Source organism: Saimiri boliviensis, chromosome 18 (assembly GCF_048565385.1).
Source record: "Saimiri boliviensis isolate mSaiBol1 chromosome 18, mSaiBol1.pri, whole genome shotgun sequence".
NCBI lineage: Eukaryota > Metazoa > Chordata > Mammalia > Primates > Cebidae > Saimiri > Saimiri boliviensis.
Genome location: NC_133466.1, coordinates 40,870,550 through 40,893,229, shown reverse-complemented (window position 1 = coordinate 40,893,229; position 22,680 = coordinate 40,870,550). Strand labels below are relative to the sequence as shown.

At 35.6% G+C, this 22,680-nt stretch overlaps 1 pseudogene; it reads left to right on the top strand.

Moving 5' to 3' along the window:
- Positions 1-4,075: 4,075 nt before the first annotated feature.
- The window catches only part of LOC101044068 (bifunctional methylenetetrahydrofolate dehydrogenase/cyclohydrolase, mitochondrial pseudogene), a 94,951-nt pseudogene continuing 76,346 nt past the window's right edge, over positions 4,076-22,680 (top strand).

Below are 22,680 nucleotides of genomic sequence, written 5' to 3'. Positions count from 1 at the left end.
TTCATTTTATTGGTAAATAGTTGAAAATATAATCAAATAATACAAAAATAATAAATATTAGGGCTTTTTGAAAATCTGAAAAATATATATGGTTAATTTCAGAAGCCCCCAAGACTTAAGTAAATTAAGATTATGAAATAATTGATGTCCTCTTCCTCCCTTAGAATGCACATAACCTACTTCAATCTTACCAATTTTTTTTGCATATGATAAACATAGTTAAATATTTATGAAGATAACTTGTTTTCAAACTAAACTAAGCTGACTATACTCCTGGACCAAAGGAATGACAGGTTCTTGAGCTCTTCCTTGTGTTCCATAAAAGTCAGGCCAGCCTAAGTACAGCTTACTTGAGAGTTTAAAAATTACATAATTTACGTCTCACTGAAAGAAACAAAGAACAGAAGAGATATGCTTGATTTGGGAATTTAACTTCACTCCAAATAGAAGTAAAACAAAATGTTTTATGGTGTAACCTTATTTTCGGATTAGAAATTATATAACTGTCGTTTTTTTTTTTTAATTTCAACTTTTATTTTAGATAAAAGGGGTATATGTGCAGGTTTGTTACATGGGAATATTGCATGATGCTGAGGTTTTAGGTACAGATCTCATCACCAAGGTAGTGAGAATAGAATACTATAGGTAATTTTTCAATGCAGGCCCCACTTCCATCGTCCCTTTAGTAGTTTGAAGTGTCTGCTGTTCCCACGTTTATGTCTATGTATGCTCAATATTTACCTCACACTTATAAGTGATAATATGCAGTATTTATTTTTTTTGCTGTTGCTTTCTTAGTTTGCCTAGGACTATAGCCTCCAACCGTATCTATATTATGGCAAAGGACATGATTCTATTTGTTTTTATGGCTGCATAGTATTGTGAGATACATATATAAATATGGTATGTGTATATATATACGTATGTATATATATATGTATATATATATAGGTATGTGTGTATATATATATACACACATAGGTATGTGTATATGTATGTATATAGGTGTGTATATATATACATAGGGGTGTGTGTGTGTGTGTGTGTGTGTGTGTATACACACATATCATATTTTCTTTATCCAGTTCACCATTGATAGGCACCTCGGTTGATTTTATGTCTTTGCTGTTGTAAATAGCGCAGTAATGAACACACAATTACATATGTCTTTTTGTAGAATAATTTCTCTCTTCCCTTGGGTATACATCCAGTAGTGAAAATGCTGGGTCAAATGATAGCTCTCTTTTAAGTTATTTAATAAATATTCAGACAGCTTCCCCCAGTGGCCTGACTAATTTGCCTTCCTACCAAGAGTTTGTAAGTATTTCTCTCCACAGCCTCACCAGCATCTGTTGTTTTTTGACCTTTTAGTAATAGCCATTCTGACTGGTATGAGATAATATCTCATTGTAGCTTTGATTTGGATTTCACACATGGAAATCAAAGTGATTACGAGCATTTTTTATGTTTGTTGGACACTCAATGTCTTCTCTTAAGAAGTGTCTGTTTATGTCCTTTGCTCATTTAAAAAAAAATTAAATTCTCTGGTTCATGTGCAGAATGTGCAGATTTGTTACAGTGGTAAATCTGTACCATGGTGGTTTGTTGCACCTATCAACACATCATTTAGGTATTAAGCCCAGCACGCATTTCCTAATGCTCTCCCTCACCCATCTCACCCCCAGATAGGCCCCAGTATGTGTTGTTTTCGTCTCTGTGTCCATATGTTCTCATTGCTCAGCTCCCACTTATAAGAACAGTATACCCCAAAGAACATAAATCATTCTGTTACAAATCTACATGCACACATATGTTCATTGTAGCACTATTCACAATAGCAAAGACGTGGAATCAAGCCAAGTGCAAATCAATAACAGACTAGATAAAGAAAATGTGGTACACATATGCCACATAGAAACCGTGGAATACTGTACAGCCATAAAAAAGAATGTCCTGCAAAGGACATGAACGAACCTGGAAGCCATTATCCTCAGCAAATTAATGCAGGAACAGAAAACTTTTGTCCATCGTTAATGCATTTATTTGCTTTTTGTTTGTTGATTTGTTTAAATTCCCTATAGATTCTGGATATTAGACCTTGTTACATACATCATTTGAAAATATCTTCTCCCATTCTGCAGGTTGTCTACTTACTCTATTGACAGCCTCTTTGGCTGTGCAGAGGTCCATTAACCTAATTAGGTCTCACTTGTGTGCTTTTGGTTGTGTTACTATGGCTTTGGGGGATTTAGCCAAAAATATTTTTCCAAGGCCAATGTCAAGAAGTATTTCCTAGGTTTTCTTCTGAGATTACTGTAGTTACAACTTTTGCATTTAAATCTTTGGTCGATTTTGAGTTAATTTTTGTGTATGGTGAAATATAAAGATCCTGTACGAATAGCTTGTTATCCCAGCAACACTTATTGAATACCGACTTTTATTCCCAGTGCTTGTTTTTGTCAGTCTTGTTGAAGAAGATGAGATTGTTCTGATTTTGTGGCTTTATTTCTGAATTTTTTATTCAGTTTTGTTGGTCTATGTATGTGTTGGTTTTAGTACCAGTACCATATTGTTTTGGTTACTGTAGCTTTATAGTATAGTTTGAAGTCAGGTAATGAGAATCCACCAGCTTTTTATTTTATTTTATTTTATTTTATTTTATTTTATTTTATTTTATTTAGGATTGCTTTGACTATTTAGGCTCTTTTTGGGTTCCATACAAATTTTCAAATAGTTTTTCTCTAATTCTGGGAAAAATAACATTGGTATTTTGATGGGAATATTACTGAATCTGTAATTTGCTTTGGGCAGTTTGGCAAGTTTTACAATATTTATTCTTTCAATTGATGAACATGGAATATTTTTCCAATTTATTTGTGTCATCCATGATTTCTTTCAGCAGTGTTTGGTAGTTCTTGTAGAGATCCTTTGCCTCCTAGGTTAGCTGTATTCCTGTGTATTTTATTTACTTGGTTATTGTAAGTGAATGTGTTCTTGATTTGGCTGTCAGCTTGGATATTGTTGGTGAATAGAAGTACAACTAATTTTTTATCCATTGATTTTATATCCTAACACTTTACTGAAGTCGTTTATCAGCTCTAGGAGCCTTTTGGCAGCATATTTAGGATTTTCTAGTTACAAAATAATATTCGTAGTGAAGAGTGATAGTTTGACTTTTTCTTTTCTTATATTGATGCCCTTTAGTTGTTTTTCTTGCCTGATTGCTCTGGCTAGGACTTCCAGTACTATATTGAATGTGAGTAGTAATAGTGGGCCTCCTTATCTTGCTTCAGTTCTCAAAAGAAATTTTGTGAGTGTTTTTGCTATTCAGTATTGTTATGAGATAATTGGGGTGTCACTTTTCCAGCTAGAAACCTCTGTGACCGGTGGTGATGTTGCCCAAGTTTTCCTCACTTGTTCTGCCCACTCACCCTAGCAGGCTGCCCTTGACTCATGCTACCAGTTCAGATTCCATGCCTGCCAAGGGTGAGCCATGCACAGAGTGGCAAGGGGTGTGTGACCGAGTGAGTATGGGGTCTGGCCACTGTGCACAGCCAGCCATGCCAGCTGCTATGGAGACGCAGGCAAATCCAGGTGCTGGCACAGGCTTTGACTCTGTGGAAACCTGTGATCATATCAGATGCACCACCAGAAGCTCTCACTGTGGGCACCTTCATCTGGATGAGCCGAAAGCATTGGTTCCTGGAAGCTTGGAGACACCAGGAACCATAGAGTTCTAAAGAGAGTGTTACAGCCCTGCCTCTGGAAGTCCCTCGGTCGGGGATCCTGGAAGGAGTGCCACTCTTCTCTTTCTCCTGTTGTCTTACTGTATGTGAGGGGGATGTGTCAGCCTTGTGTGTGTTGCAGCTCTTTCAGTCCCACCACTTGATGGATCCTGAGTTCTTGTACCACATCCAGAAAGAATGAGGTATGTGGACAAGCAGAGGGTGGGCAAAGCAAAAAGATGCTTTACTGAGTGACAGCACAGATCTCGGTAGACCCAAAGCAGGTAGCTCCTTTCCACAGGTAGGTCATCCGGACAAGCGTGCAGCCCTCAGCAGAGAGCAGACCTGGAATGGATAGCTCCTATCTTCAGGCAGGTTGTCCCTGTGTTTCTGTGAGTCTGTCTGAGACTGAGGTTTTTATGGGCTTCAGAAAGGAGAAAGTGCATGCTACTTGGTTCATGGGTGGACATGGGCAGACTCAGAGAAAGCACCGTAAGTTCTCCTCAGGGGAGCGGATTCCTCCCAGCTCCCAGGCTTCAGGCCTTCCCTGGCTAGAAGGTGGGGCTTCACTGGAGACTTGCCCCTTTTCACCTAGGACCTTGTGTGCCTCCTGCCACCATCTGCATGTCATTTACGGTACCCACGCTACTTGTGCTAAGAAGTGCCTGGAGGCCTGTGCTGAGTCACTCTCATTTCCCCTTTGGCCTCCCTCCTATGCTAGTCAGTGCCCAAAGTGTGGAGAGGGCTGAGGCAGCATGGTGCTGGCATGTCAGCAACACACCAACCTGAGCACATGTACATCCGGCTGGGTTGTCACAGCACCCAGGCTCAGCCCAACTTTGCACTGCCCCAGAGCAGGCAACAGGAGTCAGGAGAGGCCAGGCAGTGGGGATAGGCACTTCCAAGGCTGTGGGGGCAGAGGGGTTTCCTGGGCCCTTGAGAGCACAAAGATACTTGGGTCCATGGCTGTCTAGGTGGCTGCAGCTGTACCCAGGAAGGCAGGGTTCCCACCCTGCCAAGTCAGAAGGATAGGGGCTCCTGCCTGTTCTCAGTTCCCACTGGCTCCCTGGAGCACACAGCCCTGGCTGTGCGTTTCCTGCTGCAGCATGCTTTTCTTTGTGGTGACTGCCATCAGAATAACGTTGGCTATGGGTTTGTCATAGTTGGCTCTTATTATGTTGAGGTATATTCCTTCAATGCCAGGAATAGCTCCTCCCTAGCTCATTCCAGAAGCCAACATAAGCCTGATACCAAAGCCTGGCAAATCACACACACAAAAATAAAACTACAGGCCAATATCCCTGATAAACACAGACACAAAATTCCACAATAAAATAGTAGCATACTAAATCCAGCAGCACATCAAAAAGTTAACACATTACAATCAAGTAGGCATTATTTTTAGGATGAAAAGCTGTTTTAACATATGCAAATCAATAAATGTGATTCATCATATAAACAGAATTAAAATAAAAATTGTATGATCATCTCAATAGACAAAGAAAATGTTTCCAATAAAATCCAACATCTCTTCATGATTTTTTTAAATTTCAATTTTAGATAATAACAAAGATTACCTCAAATGAAAGTGTTATTTTTTTCTTAAGCTAGTCTCAGATTATACAGGATGCATGACTAGTTCTAAATGTCTCTATAGTGATTTTGTCTTGTGATAACTTATTTGACATTTTATTGTACTTTTATTAAACAATGATTTTCCAAATACACATTTTTATTCAGAGACTGATTATGACATACTATGTTTGTATTTCTGAACTTTTGCCATATTTCCAAAAGGTTTAATGAAAGTAATCTAGATTTTGCCATTGTAAGTAAATAAGAACATGAACAATGCAAAGAAGTATATATTTTAATATCATATATATTATACTATTATACTTAGTGTTGATTTTCTTTTTTTTTTTTTTTTTTTTGGACAGAGTCTCACTCTGTTGCCCAGGCTGGAGTGCAGTGGCACAATCTGGGCTCACTGCAACCTCTGTCTAACAGGTTCAAGCAATTCTTCTGACTCAGCCTCCTGAATAGCTGAGACTACAGGCATGCACCACTGTACCTGGCTAATTTTTGTATTTTTACTAGAGATGGGTTTCACCATGTTAACCAGACTGATCTCAAGATCCTGACCTCATAATTTACCTGCCTTGGCCTCCAAAGTGCAGGGATTACAGGTATGAGCCACTGTGCCCAGCCAAGAGTATTAGTATTTTGTAGGAGGCATTTAAATAAGTTATTTAACTGAAACTGTTGACATTGAAAATTGATGTTAAAATGAAGCCACTTTTATCACTGGCTTTAATAATTGTTCTCTGGCACTATATGAAGCCAGTACTAACTTGAACCCTAGTTCCTCAGCAAATTACTTAAATCTTCTAAGCAACAATTTTCTTACTGATGTGGTTTGGCTGTGTTCCCACCCAAATCTCATCTTGAATTGTAGCTCCCATAATTCCCATGTGTTGTGGGAGGGACCAAGTGGAGATAATTGAATCATAGGAAGGGTTTCCCTTATCCTGTTATCATGATAGTGAGTTAGTTCTCACAAAATCTGATAGTTTTATAAGGGGTTTCCCTTTTTGTCAGGTACTCCATTCTTCCCCTTCCTGCTGCCATGTGAGGAAGGACATGATTCCTTCGGCCATGATTGTAAGTTTCCTGAGGCCTCCCCCAGCTTTGCAGAATTGTGAGTTAATTAAATCTCTTTCCTTTTAAGTTATCCATTCTCAGACAGGTCTTTATAGCAGCATGAGAATGGATTAATACATTTATCAAATGAAAACAATAATGGTTCCCCCCCATTAGCATTATGCATAGATAAATATATAGATAACTCTTATTGACCTATAGCAATTTTTCAGAGATACTTTTATTATCAACATCATCCTAGTTTTTGGTGTTTATTTTTCAGATTTTTCTCTCAGTCTAATCTGATCATTAGTAGACTTAATTTAAATTTCCCCAACTTTAAATTCAAACTGAATTCAAGATACATATTTGCAATTTATGCATTATGTTACTTTATTTTTTGGTTTATCTGGATTTAGATTCTGCATCTGCCCCAAAATGACAATAATACCTTAACAACCTGCTCTCCTATGTGCTGTAAAATCAAAAGGTGAGAGACAAAAATGTTCCTAAGTGATAAACCTATAAAATTTATTAAGGCGACAATTTTACTGAGAATTCAGAAGTACTAAAAATACAAAAGATATGAAAACATAAAAAAACTACTAGTCTATTTTAAAGCATTCTTTGCTTTTATTTTAACATCTATACTTATAATTTTGAATGACTATTTTTAAAGCTATAAGCCTATAATGTCATAAATATTCAATATTAATCTATAAAATTCAAAATTATATACTACTTTGTTGAATGATAGTTCATAGAACTTTATCTGCTGAAAGAACAATTCTTTTTCTAGTATGCTACTAGTTTTATAAGTCACATTGAAATTATAAACTTAATAAGAAATAAACTATTCTGTATATTTCACTGAAAATATGTATATTGAAACATCCTTGAAAATAAATTTTGTATCATTGTACCTTTTTAAGATTATTTACTTTTTAAAATCTCTCATCTTTAAAAAAACAAACTAGAAAACTTTATCTTACAAAAGAAAAAAAATTATAAAGAAGCCTCTTTTCAATAAGCTATTGGGTGGCAAGGATGTTATAAAGTAGTCTATAGAAAAATGTAAAATAATGCTTGATTTGAGTAATATACTTCTCTTTTACAAGTGTATTATCCATTAACATTTCAACTCTACAAAAACAAGTATCACTATCATTTTCCATTTAAGAAACTGACATAAGTAAGGTCACAAATGTATATCCAGTAGTAAAATTCTAGGCTTATGACTTCAAAAGCTCTATGCAATCAATATAACTATCATTAACATGCACAGGAACTGTTTTGGTTATACTAAGAACAGTATCAGAACTATAACAGTACACAACACGACTCAATGTAAATGTACCTAATCAGTTTAAAACTCTGCAAGATTTCATATCTTATAACCAAATAAATGACTGAAAGAGATGTCACTTTTAATCTAGGCCATAATTTGGGACTAAAGTTTCCCATTCATTGACACTACATTTCATTTATAAAAATATGTGATTAAAATTTTGATTTAGAAATTAGGGGAGTATGCATATATCAGAATAAAAGAGAAGCGTATATTTTGCAACGGTGGGTTGAAAGGCTACATTTAAACGAACAGGTACCACGACTTTAGCAAAGGTTATAAATCTACAGTTGAGAAATAGTTGTAGCTTCCAAGTGGCAGCTGAGGGCTCTGATAAGAACCACTAGGACAAGTTGAAAAGAGAAGTTGCAAGTTCTTCTGTGTCCTTTAATGAAGGCAAGATGTGAATCCAGGTTTTAACATATTAAATCCACTGTTCAGAAACTGGATAGTGTCTTCCTTTTTCACTGACTCATCCGTCGTGGTTTCTAGCAATGATTTTCTGTAGGAAGGCAACATTGTATGTTGCCTAGATACCGTGTTGTATGCATGTATTAGAAATTCTGATAAAGATAATCTGAGACTTCACTGAATAAGATGCTAATGGATAAGTAATTGTTCTATAGTATTATAATTAAATATGATGAGACTTGATAAATGTCACTTATTTGTCCATCATGGAATTTATTTGATCTAATACTGGGCAGAATTTTAAAAGATTAAAAACTAAAGTCAGTGAAGGGCAAACAGGTTGAATCAGGCCTTATTATTGAAAGCATACTTATTAGAAAAACCCCTCACATTCTCATCAAAGTTAAAGAGATAGGCATACTTTGAAGTCAAAACACAGAACTGTTATTAGGGGAGTGGATATGGCATTATTCTGCTGAGAAATAGAACATTTCTGCTACTGAACTCATTTGGCATCCATGTCTAAAGTGCTGGTTTCACTTTTGTGGGTGCCATAATTTTATAGAAAATTGACTTACTTCCAAATACAGACAATAGAAGGAAATAGCATGTTGTAACAGAATGACATCACAGCCTGTAACACAATTTGAAAAGATAGATTATTTAAAATATAGAAGATACATCTTGGAGGATGCATACAATTTACCTTCAAATAATTGACTTGCTGGCATGTAGAACTGAGTGTAAACATTTTCTATTGTTCTGGGTGTCCTGTGTTCAAATTTCAGTACTCCCAGTCAACACAGGATTGAGCATAAACTGTCCTGTGGTTCTGCTAAAGTCTTATCAATTATGTGTATGTGTTTTTTAAAAATTTCTACTTCATAGCCAATTCTCATTTCAATAGCTTATTTAATTCTATTTTTTTTCTTGATGTATTATGGAAATACAAGGATGTTTTCTGATACCTAGAGTCTTGTAATTACCCTAAGATTGATAACTGGGTTCTGTATTAACCATGAACAGACACTGAAAATACTAACTTTTATGACCGCCCAAATGTTATCTATCTGGATTATGCATTTCTGTGGGACACTCACTCTTTGAGATCAATTTTTTTAATTTTATATCTCTATTATATAATGTGTTAGAGATTACTGTATGCAACTATACTGTGGGCTGACTAAAAATACCCTGAGCAATAGTATTAAACCTTGACATTTATGTTGCCAATTTGTAGACTTCTGGATCCCAGTTCTAATGTAGTCCAGGCCAAATAGTCTGTTGCTACATAATTAAGTTGGGTTGGTGAATCTCCAGATATTACAAACTTGCTAATTTCTCAATTTGAGTCAAATGTATTTTTTCTCCATTGTTTTTTTGTTGTTGTTGTTGTTGGTTTTTTTTTTTTTTTTTTTTTTTTTTTTTTTTTTTTTCTAACGTTCTAACTTTCTGTTTCTCTAGGACCACAGTTGTTACTCTTGTTTCCAGGGTCACCTCATGCTTCTTTGCAAATTGAAAAATCCTCAGTATATTTTTCATCAGAAAATAGAAATTGATCATTTTCATCAAGGTTGATGCTATGAGTTTTTAAAGTACAAATTCCAATGCTCATTGTATCTTCTGAAATAATTATTTTTATTTTCTTAAGTCTACGCTTGTCAAGAAAAATAAGCCTCAGGCAAAAAAATATCTAAAAATAGTGATGCTGAAAATAAAGAACAGATGTTGTGACATTTGTTTTCATTAATTTTTGAATTCTAAACATGACCTTTTAAAAATATTCAGTAATATTTTCACAGGTAATTTTATGTTTTGGAAAATTAAAAAATACATTTTTGGGACTTTAAAATTGAAAAAATTAGGCCAGATGCTTCACTCTACGCCTTAATCTCAGCACTTTGGGAAGCTGAAGTAAGTGGATTTCATGAGATCAGAAGTTCCAGGCCAGCCTGAGAAACATGGCAAAAACCTGTCTCTACAAAAAATTAAACAATAGATGAGTCATTGTGGTACATGCCTGTAGTCCCAGCTCCTTGGTAGGCTGAGGTGGGAGAATCACCTGAGCCTGGAAAATCAAGGCTGTAGTAAGCTGTGATCTCACCACTGTACTCTAGCCTGGGTGACAGAGTTAGAACCTATCTCTAAAATAAAATAAAGTAAAATAAAACTGAAGAATATTTGGAAAGCAAATATAATGTTAATGATTGCTATCTTTAGATTCAAGATTTTTCCTAATGAACTAAACACTGAATAAGACTGCTACAACAGACTCATTTAATCAGTATCAAGTATTTATAATAAATTCAAGAATATAAAACATAAAGAGACACAAACAAAGTGAAGAGATGTCAGGCATTCTGAACAGAGCTGCTAACATCTTCTTTCCCACATCAGTTTCACATTTTAGACAAGAATTATAGGTTTCTGAAACAAATGGGCAGATTAGAGCACACAAGAGTTTCAGGATATGAAATATCTCCATGTTTTAGGAGTTTCATATGTTTTCTAATATTTTCTAGGGTTTCATGTAGTCTAGTTTTGTTTAACAGAAGTAATTACATGCCAAGACTATCATAGCAAAAGCATTTCTTATTTAAGGAATCCTCTTTTAACAAATACCATCTATGCACTAGCCCATTATTATGCTTACAAAGAGCTTTGATCTGATCATCTACCTGTTTCATTCCTAGGACATCCCCGATAATGAAGAGAAATGAAACTCAGGTCAGTGGATTAATTTCCTTGTCTCAACCTATAAAATTAAACTTGATACTAAAAACCTTAAGTAAAGTATAGATAATATTAACAATTTAATAACCCAGATCAGTCACCTCATGTTGATGTAACTAGAACAATAACATGGTTGCTACCACTAAGGTTCTTTTCTTAAATTGTCTTTCTCAGTACACTTTTTGAAAATTGCCTCCAACAAAATGGTTTTTAATGATAAAAGTCATTTAGAGTTTTTGTTTTTTTAAAAAAATCTGTACGAAGTATACATATGATCACTGATTTTCTGTATAGAGCTAGTCTGAGAAATAGTGTCTGACTCTAAGGGTCAATAATAGGTATCTATCAAATAATATATGCATTTGTCATTCCCTTTTTAGTAGAGTATATTCTGAATTCCTTTTGTGTTTTTTACTTTTTAAGAAGAAAGTCGATCCAAAAGAATGTGGTAAGAAAATATGTAAACAGTATTGTATTTTTTTGTCCATCTTTCTTTTTTTTTTTTTTTTTTGGATTTTTACTATTACTTTTTTATTTTAGTTTAAGTTCCAGGATACATGTGCAGAATGTGCAGATTTGTTACTTAGTTATACATGCACAGTGGTGGTTTGTTGCACCTATCAATATTGTATTTTTAAAAGGCAAGAAAATAGTTCTTTTATAAAAATGTCTTTGACAAGCAAATTGGAAAATAATTTTACCAAATAAAAAAGATTAGCTGGGCATGGTGGCTCACGCCTGTAATCCCAGCACTTTGTGAGGCCAAGGTGGGCAGATCACCTGAGGCTGGAAGTTCGAGATCAGCCTGACCAGTATGGAGAAACCCCATCTCTACTAAAGATACAAAAAATTAGCTGGGCGTGGTGGCACATGCCTGTAATCCCAGCTACTCAGGAGGCTGAGGCAGGAAAAACTGGGAGGCAAAACTTGTGGTGAGCCAAGACTTTACCGTAGTACTCCAGCCTGGACAAAGAGAGCACAACTTTTTCTTTTTATGGGGCTAACTATATAATTTCCTTACTTTTTATTATCTAGATACAGCTTATGTTCTCCACTAAAGTTTATTTTAGAAGAAAAATGGCTTTTTCATCTTTGCATTATCTATGGAAAGATGCACAATGCTACTAATCAATGACAAAATGCAAAATATAGAAGAAAATTGTATGGTAAAACATTTGGAGTATCACTAAATAAATATCTAAATAAATTTGATTTTTGTAATGAGATAAACTCAATACCATTTCATAGATGAAATTAAAGAAATCATTTTGTAGTCACAGTCATCAAATGGTTCTCACTTCCTCTCCACCTTATTCCCCCACATTTTGGGAACCTTCTGTAATCATTTTCCCTTAGATAACATTTATGTTTTTAATCTGAATCACACTAACCACCCAGAAGAAAGATCTTCTCAGTTATATCACTTTATCTTTATTAAAAATTTTTGTTTTCAAAGAAACTGGTACATAGAAGCGATATACCTCCAAAATGAAATAATCTGAAATACATGATGTTGCAATGCAAATGATATTAGACATTGAAAAAACGGCCTAGCATTGCTAGGTTGTGCATTTGGAACATTTACCTGTGATGATTTGGAAGGGAGAAAATATTCTAAATGAGTTTATGACACCAGGCAAAGCATGTGAAAAGATGGTGTTGGTGATGTGAGTTAGATGCCATATGTCAGTTTTATAGGAACCACAAGAAGAAGATGGGCTCTGAAACAAACAAACAAGAACAACAAAAATGCTGATAAAAGAGTTAAAAGTAAACATAAAACATTGAGACATTCTAGAATTTGCAAGACTGGAAAATGTAGCTATCATCCCCTACTATTAAAAGATACAATTTAGAAGTAAATTGTGAAGTAAAGAGACAATATAAACTATTTCTAAATGACCGATGTAACATAATTGTTCTTAAGATGCTGTAGAAAGTATTATTCTTTGATTCAATTACCCCGAGTAAAAATTTTGGAAACATAGGTATGTTAGAAAAATGTTTAGAAACTCAGTGCAAAAGAAACATAAGATGAGTTAAAATCCATGCCATTCCAACTATGACCACATTGCAGATGATGGGCTCAGATTGCTCCCCAGTAGGATGTGTTCTTCACTCACCCAAGAATGGAGGAAAAGACCCGCTGGGTGCATTCAGCTCATTAAAGTAAATATCAGATCCTAAAGAGTTTTCCAGGAAGTGATTTATTTAGGCAGAGAGAGAGAGAGAAAAAAAAAGGAGAAAGAAAAGCAGTTGCCACACTGCTGTAGAAGGAGATCCAGAGACAGAGTTCACACAGATGAGAGAGAAGGGGACTTTTACTTTTAATTTTTAATTTTTTAAAAAAATTTAATTTAATTTTAGTTTAGTTTTGGGGTACATGTGAAGAACATGCAAGATAGTTGCATAGGTACACATGTGGCAGTGTGATTTGCTGCCTTCTTCCCGAGAAGGGGACTTTTAACATGGGAGTTATTCCCAGCCCATTTAAATTTTTTCTCCTATGAAAGGAGTTCCTTTAAACTTCCACTGGAGTTATTGACCTTTGATTTATGGGCAATCTATCTTCCCGCACATGCAAAAGTTAAACATAGACCTCTAAGCTACGGGATAGAGACGTGGAAGAAGGCAGGTGGGGCAGGTCACTAGGAAGTCCTTGCCTTTGAAACCATGCCCCTTGTGGACCTGGGAAGAGAAGTTAATTACATTCCCTCACAACTGTGTTCAAGGCTGTAAGTGACACTCCATCCTTACCTCCTCTATCACTCAATCTGGACTCCACTGACTTGTGCTGGCAGTCCTGGCTATCTACATGGTTATCTGTAGTTGACGAAGACCCTCATTTCTTAGGTATCTGATCCCAGATCACTATGGGTATCTTGGTAGCAAATATACTCTTTCCTTCCCATTGCATAACATCAGTCCTACTTCACTCTAATGACCGGTGTCAGTTTTCTAAGCTAGGATTAAGACTCTACTCTTTCCCTGTTCTGGTCCCTTGGTTTCTAGATGGTGATTTGACTGGGTGGAACTGTAATGTGAAATTTTAATACACCTTTACTATGCATTATATGGAAACATTATCCCTCTAGCAGCCTAGGCTTCCAAACTCAAGTGTCTAGAGTTATAGATACACTATTCAGTCTCATGCATATGGCCATAGTTCCCACAGATATTTCTAAGCTAGATTCTGTAGAAGTATTATCTGCTTTTTCATATTTACTATAAATATGCATATTTATAGTATAAATCTACATATTTTGTACTAAATAATTAACAAAATATATCCTACATGCTATATTACTATATATTATATGTTATACTATACATATATTTTATACTAAGTTATATATAAATATATATATATATAGCTATATATATTTATGGGCTATATTTTTTGTCAGATACATGTATTCTTGAAATATTTCATTCTATTTAATAAAGCTCCCTGTCATTATTTAATGGTGTCTTGTGATAAACAGAAGTTATTTTTCACAGTATTGTCCAGTGCATAAATTTTTAAATTTTCGGTAAGATATATTTGCACTGTGTTTAAAAATGCATTTGCCTACTTCATGGTGAGGAAGATGTTCCATATGTTTTTCTCTGTAAAATGCTGTATTTTAACACAAATTTATATCTGCAATCTATTTGGAATTGATTTTTCTGTACAGTGTGAAGTATGAGAAAATATTTTCCCTATAAGGATATCTTATTAACTCAGTGTCGCTCACTGAAAAGATGAATGGGCATTTTAAAAGGATGTGTTTGTTTCTCTCAGTATTCTAGAATAGAAGGAAATGTATAATGTATCGATTTCTTCTCAATATAAAATTTAAATTGCTCTAGTAAAATTAAATAAGACAATATCAAATCTAATAGCTAAGATACAAAACACAGAATGGAGCCTTTACACTTGTATGAGACAACCTCACCCAGACAAAAAAAAAATACATATATCTAAGAGTAACTATAATAAATTAGCTTTATTGCCTAGTAAGTTTTGGTGTTAAAGTGTTCTTAAAATTTATTTTTAGTATTATGTATTTATGTCTAGCTAGGACAATATTTAAGCATTTATGGGAAATTGCAAAGTTTATTGTGTGATACATAAAACCATTCTTTTTTTTCTTCTCTCTCTCTCTCTCTCTCTCTCTCTCATATATATGAGAGAGAGAGAGAGAGAGAGAGAGAGAGAATATGAGAGAGAGAGAGAGAGAGAGAGAGAGAGAGAGAGAGAGAGCTATCCCTTCCCTAGTCCCCCCCAACAGATCCTGGTATGTGATGCTTTCATCCCTGTGTCCATGTACTCTGATTGTTCAACACCCACCTACGAGTAAGAATATGCAGTGTTTGATTTTCTGTTCTTGTGTCAGTTTGCTGAGAATGATGGTTTCCAGATTTATCCATGTCCCTACAAAGGACATGAACTCTGTTTTTCATGGCTGCATGATATTCCATCATGCATATGTGCCACCTTTTCCTTGTCCAGTATATCATCAATGGGCATGTGGGTTGGTTCCAGGTCTTTGCTATTGTGAACAGTGCAGCAATGAACATACCTGTGCATGTGTCTTTATAAGAGAACGATTTTTAATCCTTTGGATATATACACAGTAATAGGATGGCTGGGTCAAATGGAATTTCTATTTCTAGGTCCTTGAGGAATCTCCACACTGTCTTCCACAATGGCTGAACTAATTTACACTCCTACCAACAATGTAAAAGTGTTCCTGTTTCTCCACATCCTCTCCAGCATCTGTTGTCTCCAGATTTTTTAAATGATCGCCATTCTAACTGGCGTGAGATGGTATCTCAATGTGGTTTTGATTTGCATTTCTCTAATGACCAGTCATGATGAGCATGTTTTCAAGTTTGTTGGCCTAACACATGTCTTCTTTTGAAAAGTGTCTGTTCATATCCTTCACTCACTTTTGGATGGATTTGTTTGTTTTTCGCTTGTAAATCTGTTTTAGTTCTTTGTAGATTCTGGATATTAGCCCTTTGTCAGATAAGTAGATTGCAAAATCTTTTTCCCATTCTGTGGTTGCTGGTTCACTCCAATGAATGTTTCTTTTGCTGTACAAAGGCTCTGGGGTTTAATTAGGTCCCACTTGTCTATTTTGGCTTTTGTTGCCAATGCTTTTGGTGTTTTAGTCATAAAGTCCTTGCCTATGCCTATGTCCTGAATGGTTTTGCCTAGATTTTCTTCTACGGTTTTTATGGTGTTAGGTCTGATGTTTAAGTCTTTAATCCATCTAGAGTTAATTTTAGTCTAAGGTGTCAGGAAGGGGTCCACTTTCTGCTTTCTGCACACTGTCGCCAGTTTTCCCAACACCATTTATTAAACAGGGAATCCTTTCCCCATTGCTAGTTTTTGTCAGATTTGTCAAAGATCAGATGGTTGTAAATGTGTGGCATTGTGCCCCAGGTCTCTGTTTTGTTTCATTGGTCTACATCTCTGTTTTGTTACCAGTGCCATGCTGTTTTGATTACTGTGTAGTATAGTTTGAAGTCAGGTAGCGTGAAGCCTCCAGCTTCGTTCTTTTTGCTTAGGATTGTCTTGGCTATGCAGGGCTCTCTTTTGGTTTCATATGAAGTTTAAGGTGGTTTTCTCCAGTTCTGTGAAGAGGATCATAGGTAGCTTGATAGGGATAGCATTGAATCTATAAATGACTTTGGGCAGTATGGCCATTTTCACAATATTGATTCTTCCTAACCATGAACATGGAAGGTTTTCTCACCTGTTTGTGTCCACTCTTATGTCCTTGAGCAGTGGTTTGTAGTTCTCCTTGAAGAGGTCCTTTATATCATTTGTTAGTTGTATTCCTAGGTATTTTATTCTCTTTGTAGCAATTGTGAATGGCAGTTCGTTCTTAATTTGGCTGTCTTTAAGTTTGTTATTGGTGTATAGGAATACTTGTGATTTTTGCATGTTGATTTTGTATTCTGAGACTCTGCTGAAGTTGCTTTTCAGTCTAAGGAGATTTGGGGCTGAGATAATGGGGTATTCTAAATATACAATTATGTCATCTGCAATTAGAGACAATTTTACTTCCTCCTTTCCTAATTGAATATCCTTTTTTTTTTTTTTTTTTTTTTTTTCCTTGCCTGATTGCTCTGGCTAGAACATCCAATACCACATTACCACATTAAATAGGAGTAGTGAGAGAGGTCATCCTTGTCTAGGGCCAGATACAGAGCAGGAAAAAAGGAATGCTTCCAGCTTTTGCCTGTTCAGTATGATATTGGCTGTGGGTTTGTCATAAATAGCTTTTATTATTTTGAGATACTTTTTGTTGAAATCTAATTTATTGAGAGCTTTTAGCATAAAGTGCTGTTGAATTTTGTCAAAGGCCTTCTCTGCATCTATTGAGATGATCATGCGGTTTCTGTCTTTGGTTCTGTTTATGTGGTAGATTACGTTTATAGACTTGCATATGTTGAACCACCTAGCATCCCCAGGATGAAGCCTACTTGATCGTGATGGATAAACTTTTTGATATGCTGTTGGAATTTGTTTGCCAGTATTTTATTGAAGATTTTTGCATCTATGTTCATCATGGATATTGGCCTGAAGTTTTCTTTTTTTGTGGAGTCTCTGCTGGGTTTTGGTATAAGAATGATGTTGGTCTCATACAATGATTTGGAAAGGATTCCCTCATTTTGGATTGTTCAGAATAGTTTCAGAAAGAGTGGTACCAGCTCCTCTTTGTATGTCTACTAGAATTCGGCTGTGAATCCATCTGGACCTGGGCTCTTTTGGTTGGTAGGCTATTACTTGATGCATCAACTTCAGCCCTTGTTATTGGTCTATTCATGATTTTGACTTCTTTCTGGTTTAGTCTTGGGAGGGTGCAAGTGTCCAGAAATTTATCCATTTCTTATTTCTTCCAGGCTTACTGGTTTATGTGCATAAAGTTGTCTGTAGTAACCTCTGATGGTAGTTTTATTTCCATGGAATTGGTGGTAATATCCCCTTTATTGTTTTTTATTGCATCAGTTTGATTCTTCTCTCTTTTCTTTTTTATTAATCTGGCTAGCAGTCTGTCTATTTTGTTGATCTTTTCAAAAAATCGGTTCTTCTATTTACTGATTTTTTGAAGGTTTTTTTTTGTGTGTGTGTGTGTGTGTGTGTGTCTATCTCCTTCAGTTCTGCTCTGATCTTAGTTATTTCTTCTCTTCTGTTAGCTTTTGAGATTTTTGATTTTGCTCCTCTAGCTCTTTCAATTTTGATGATAGGGTGTCAATTTCAGCTCTTTCCTTGTTTCTCGTGCGAGCATCTATTGCTATAAATTTCCCTCTAGACACTGTTTTAAACGTGTCCCAGAGATTCTGGTATGTTGTATCTTTGTTCTCATTGGTTTTGAAGAACATCTTTATTTCTTCCTTCATTTATCAGCTTAGATAAATTTTATTCAGTTCTCCAGATGACTCTGAACTCCCTATTTCTTTAAATATATCATTATATGCTTAAATCAACTCAAATGTTATGGGCAATGATAAACCATAAACATAATGGATATATAGGATATAATTTCGTGCCTAGATCTTTCTATACAAAAAATAAGAACTATATATGTACATTAGTACACAATAGAATAAGACTTTATAAATATTAGGAGTTGCCGAGCTTATATTTTAACTTAAAGGATGAATGGATCAGATTATTGTTTTAAATATTACCTTATCACTGTGTATTACACAGCCCAGTCACTGAAAACTGCAAAAATCCTTTTAACCTGCTTGTATTTCCATAGAACTTCTCAACTTAGATTTTTCTATTTATTATATTTACTGTCTGTTTACCTCACCAGAATATAAACTCCTTGAAGCAGAGATTATTACTTGTTTGGCTCACTGCTATTCCTGAATCACAGAGTAAGTCTCTATATTTTTGAATGACTAATGTCTAAATTGTAAAGGAGAATGGAGATTGCAGAAGAGAAAAAAATGATAAACATACTCTCTCCAAGTTCTTTGGGGAGTTTGATTTATTTTACTACAACTCCAGTTACAAAATAATTTCTCTCTTGTTTATTTGTGATTACAGCCTCAAAGACATTAGAAAATAATAGACAATATAAGAAATTATTTAATACATCAATAATTGTTCCCTATCTCTGATTATCTGCTATACTGACCTATTTTGATTATATTTAGAAATGCTACTCAATGTCAAAGCCAGGGATCACAGATATCTCAATGTAAAAGGTTTGATTAGAAAATAATTTATAGTGAAATTTTAGTTGAGCAGCTTCTAATTATTATGAAAGTTAATCGATGTCTTTGGATTATTCTGGTTTGTAAAATTGGAGAAAAGGATGCTCCAAAATGTGGCATTTGACATGCTGAACTAAAGAAACAGTCTCAAGGTCTCTCTCTGACTTTCCCTTGCCCCCCATCTCTCTGAATCTCCTTCTTTTCCAAAGCACCAAGATATGCTTTCTTGGGAAGTTTCATTATCTGACTAAGAAAATGCAATTTTCTTAAATCCCGAATCTCATGCAACAACCAGGAAACATTAATCATCTGAGAAAAGAAGAGACGAGGAGTCTTCACCATGCCTAGAGAGACTTTTCATCTGTCCTTAAAAAGGCATCTCTGAGAATCCCTCGGGGATCTGTATCTGCATAATCAGACAAGCTTTGTTTACAATACAGTTCCACATTTCCACCATCTTTTCATAACTTGTCCACAAACTACTTTTAGTCCTTCAATCCTATGCAGTGTCCAAAGAGAATCATTTGCAAACCATCTTTTGGACTTCAAGCCAAATCATTACTCTCCAGTTCCTTCTCCCTAATGGAGAGAGTATTTAAGTTTCAAACATCTGGTCTTCTTTTTGGAGATTCTAATATTCTGTATTGTTATACCAGAGCGAGCACAGAAAGTCAACACCAAGAAGGTCAATACCAAAGTATGCCAAATTACAGGGTCTTTATTGCCAGTAGCCACGAAAGACTCACGTCTCTCCAACCCGTGGCCCCAAAAGGAGGGTGTCAAGACCTTTATTCCTGTAAACCACCTCAGGGGTGAGGGTGAGGGGTGGGGGTGGAATGGGGCTTCAGACATTCTGAGGGCCAGGGGACTTCGGACACTCTGATTGTTACTTAAGGGGTTCACAGAAGTCAAGATAAGTGTTAGTTTACACATTGTCAGGGTACGATGGACATTACAGACCTTGGTTACTTATTACAAGTCACAGGGGCCAAGATGGTGTGGGTTTGGACTGCTTGCCTGTCACATTAGGGTTACAGGGAGGAGTTTCAAAGGAAAAGCCAAGGTATGGCCGAGGTATGCAGTTTATAGGGCGATTACCATGTTACAGTATGACTCATGCACATATGTGCAAGCACTAAATATGTTATTCTTTTCTCTGGTTAACTTTCTGTGGTTGTTATAGCTGTGCCAACCATAACCCTTTAAAATGGGGAGGAAAGGGATCACTTTTTCCACCTCTACAAATTCTTGTTTCAAAATACATGCTCACATGAATTTAACATAAATATGTAAATCATACTTAATCCATAATCGTGCACTTATCTGAAGACTTCTTTATAGAACAAACATACAAACTATATTCAGAAAAAAAAGTAAGTACAATAACTGATCATGTAGCTATATTTAAATCATCTCTGCCACAAATTATTAGAGACACTATTTTGCATACATAAATTATGCTATTCAGATATCTCCAGAGACTCCAAATTTTGTAAGGAACTCCTTCTCTCAAGACTTAATACAAATGATTTGATTATCCATCACTCAAAAGAATGGAAAGCCAGCTCTGCTTCTAAACTCTAGGGATCTCAGAGAGTTAATTATTGTTCTTGTTCTCTTGTTTTGATATTATCATCTTTCTAAATTCTTCACTCACCTGCCTTGCCTACTAGGGTTGATACAGCTATTTTTACATTATATGTTAGTCAACAAGTATTGACAGATAGTGAAACATTTCTATAGAATTTTATGAAATAATAGAGAAATCATATAGAACAACAGAGCAGTAAGCCACTAATATACCGTGGGGGTGTGTGTGTGTGTGTACGTATATATGTGTGTATATATATATATATATATATGTGTGTGTGTGTGTGTGTGTATATATATATATATATATACTTTTTTTTTTTGAGATGTAGTCTCACTTTGCCTCAAAAAAAAAGTGGCACAATTTTGGCTTACTGAAACCACCTGTCCACTGGGTTCAAGCGATTCTCCTGGCTCAACCTCCCCCAAGTAGCTGGGATTATAGGCACCCACCATCAGGCCCAGCTAATTTTTTTTTTTAGTAGGGGCGGGGTTTCATCATGGTTGCCAGGCTGGTCTTGAATTCCTGACCTCAGATGATCCACCCACCTCAGCCTTCCAAAGCACTAGGAATGCAGACATGAACCAGCGCGCCCAGCAGCATCTGTTTTCTTAAAGTGCTTTGCTTCTGCTTAATTTCCACATCTAAAATACTTTATGCATTAACTTGCTCTTCAGACAAATTGTCTACCTTGTTATTTGAGCCTTCTCAGATCTCTCTCTCTCTCTCTCTCTCTCTCTCTCTTCTCTCTCTCTCTGTCAGGAGGATGCAGAACTTCACCCTTTCTCTCTCTGGTTGCATTCCCAAAATTTAGAATTGTATTCATTTTATGGGAACCACTGGCTTGCAATCCTGTACCAACCTCAAGGTTTACATTTCTTCATCCAAAAACAAATTAAGATATTGTGATAATACAAAGGCCAACTAGGTCAGGTCTCAAGGCATTTAGTAGTTCAAAAGAACCAGCAGAGCTTTTAACATTTCATTCTTTCCTTGATAAGCGCCAATGTTAAATACAGGTTTTCTTTCCCTTTATCTCTATAAAATGTATTATTGATTTTAGAAGAACTACCATTCACAGTCACCCACCTATTCAGAATAATCAGCTATAATTATTTTTGTCTTAAATAACATTCTAAGGCTGATCGCAGTGGCTCACGCCTGTAATTCCAGCACTTTGGGAGGTCAAGAGATTGAGACCATCCTGGTCAACATTGTGAAACCCCGTCTCTACTAAAAATACAAAACTTGGCTGGGCATGGTGGTGCATGCCTGTAATCCCAGCTACTCAGGAGGCTGAGGCAGGAGAATTGCCTGAACCCAGGAGGCGGAGGTTGCAGTGAGTCAAGATCACGCCATTGCACTCCAGCCTGGGTAACAAGAGCGAAACTCCATCTCAGAAAAATTAAAAAAAATAATAATAATAACATTTTACTTATTTTCAAATACATTTACACAATGTGTCATCACTGTATGGTGTCAAAGTCAAGAAAGGCTTGAATAAAATCTCAGCAGGAAATAAAGTTTCTGGAGAAAGTCTACATCAATAATAGAAAAAATTCTGAAATAAAATTAGGCACAATTAAATAATTTAGAAGTCCTTTTTGATAAATTGTGAAAAGAACTGAAAATAGAAATATCAGAAAAACAACTACTGTGTGAATTCCAGGATATTATTTGACTAAAATATGGTTCAAATATATTTATATATCTAATGTTCTAATACAAGATGAACGAGGTGCTCACAATTTCTCAGAACTGTTTTCAGTGGTCCATTTCATGTTTCTTCAAACACGTGTCAGAATTGTTAAATGTATCTGTTTAATACTTAGTCTCATTTTAAATTAGTAAAGGTATTGTCTAGATCTTCAAGGTTTGATTCAATATGTATGTTGCTATGGAAATTGCTCCATTCATTGAGATAATTTGTCACTAAATTATAAGCTCTAAGCAGCTGTCACTCTTTGCCAGACACTCAGAAATCCTAATGAGAACTGGCATAC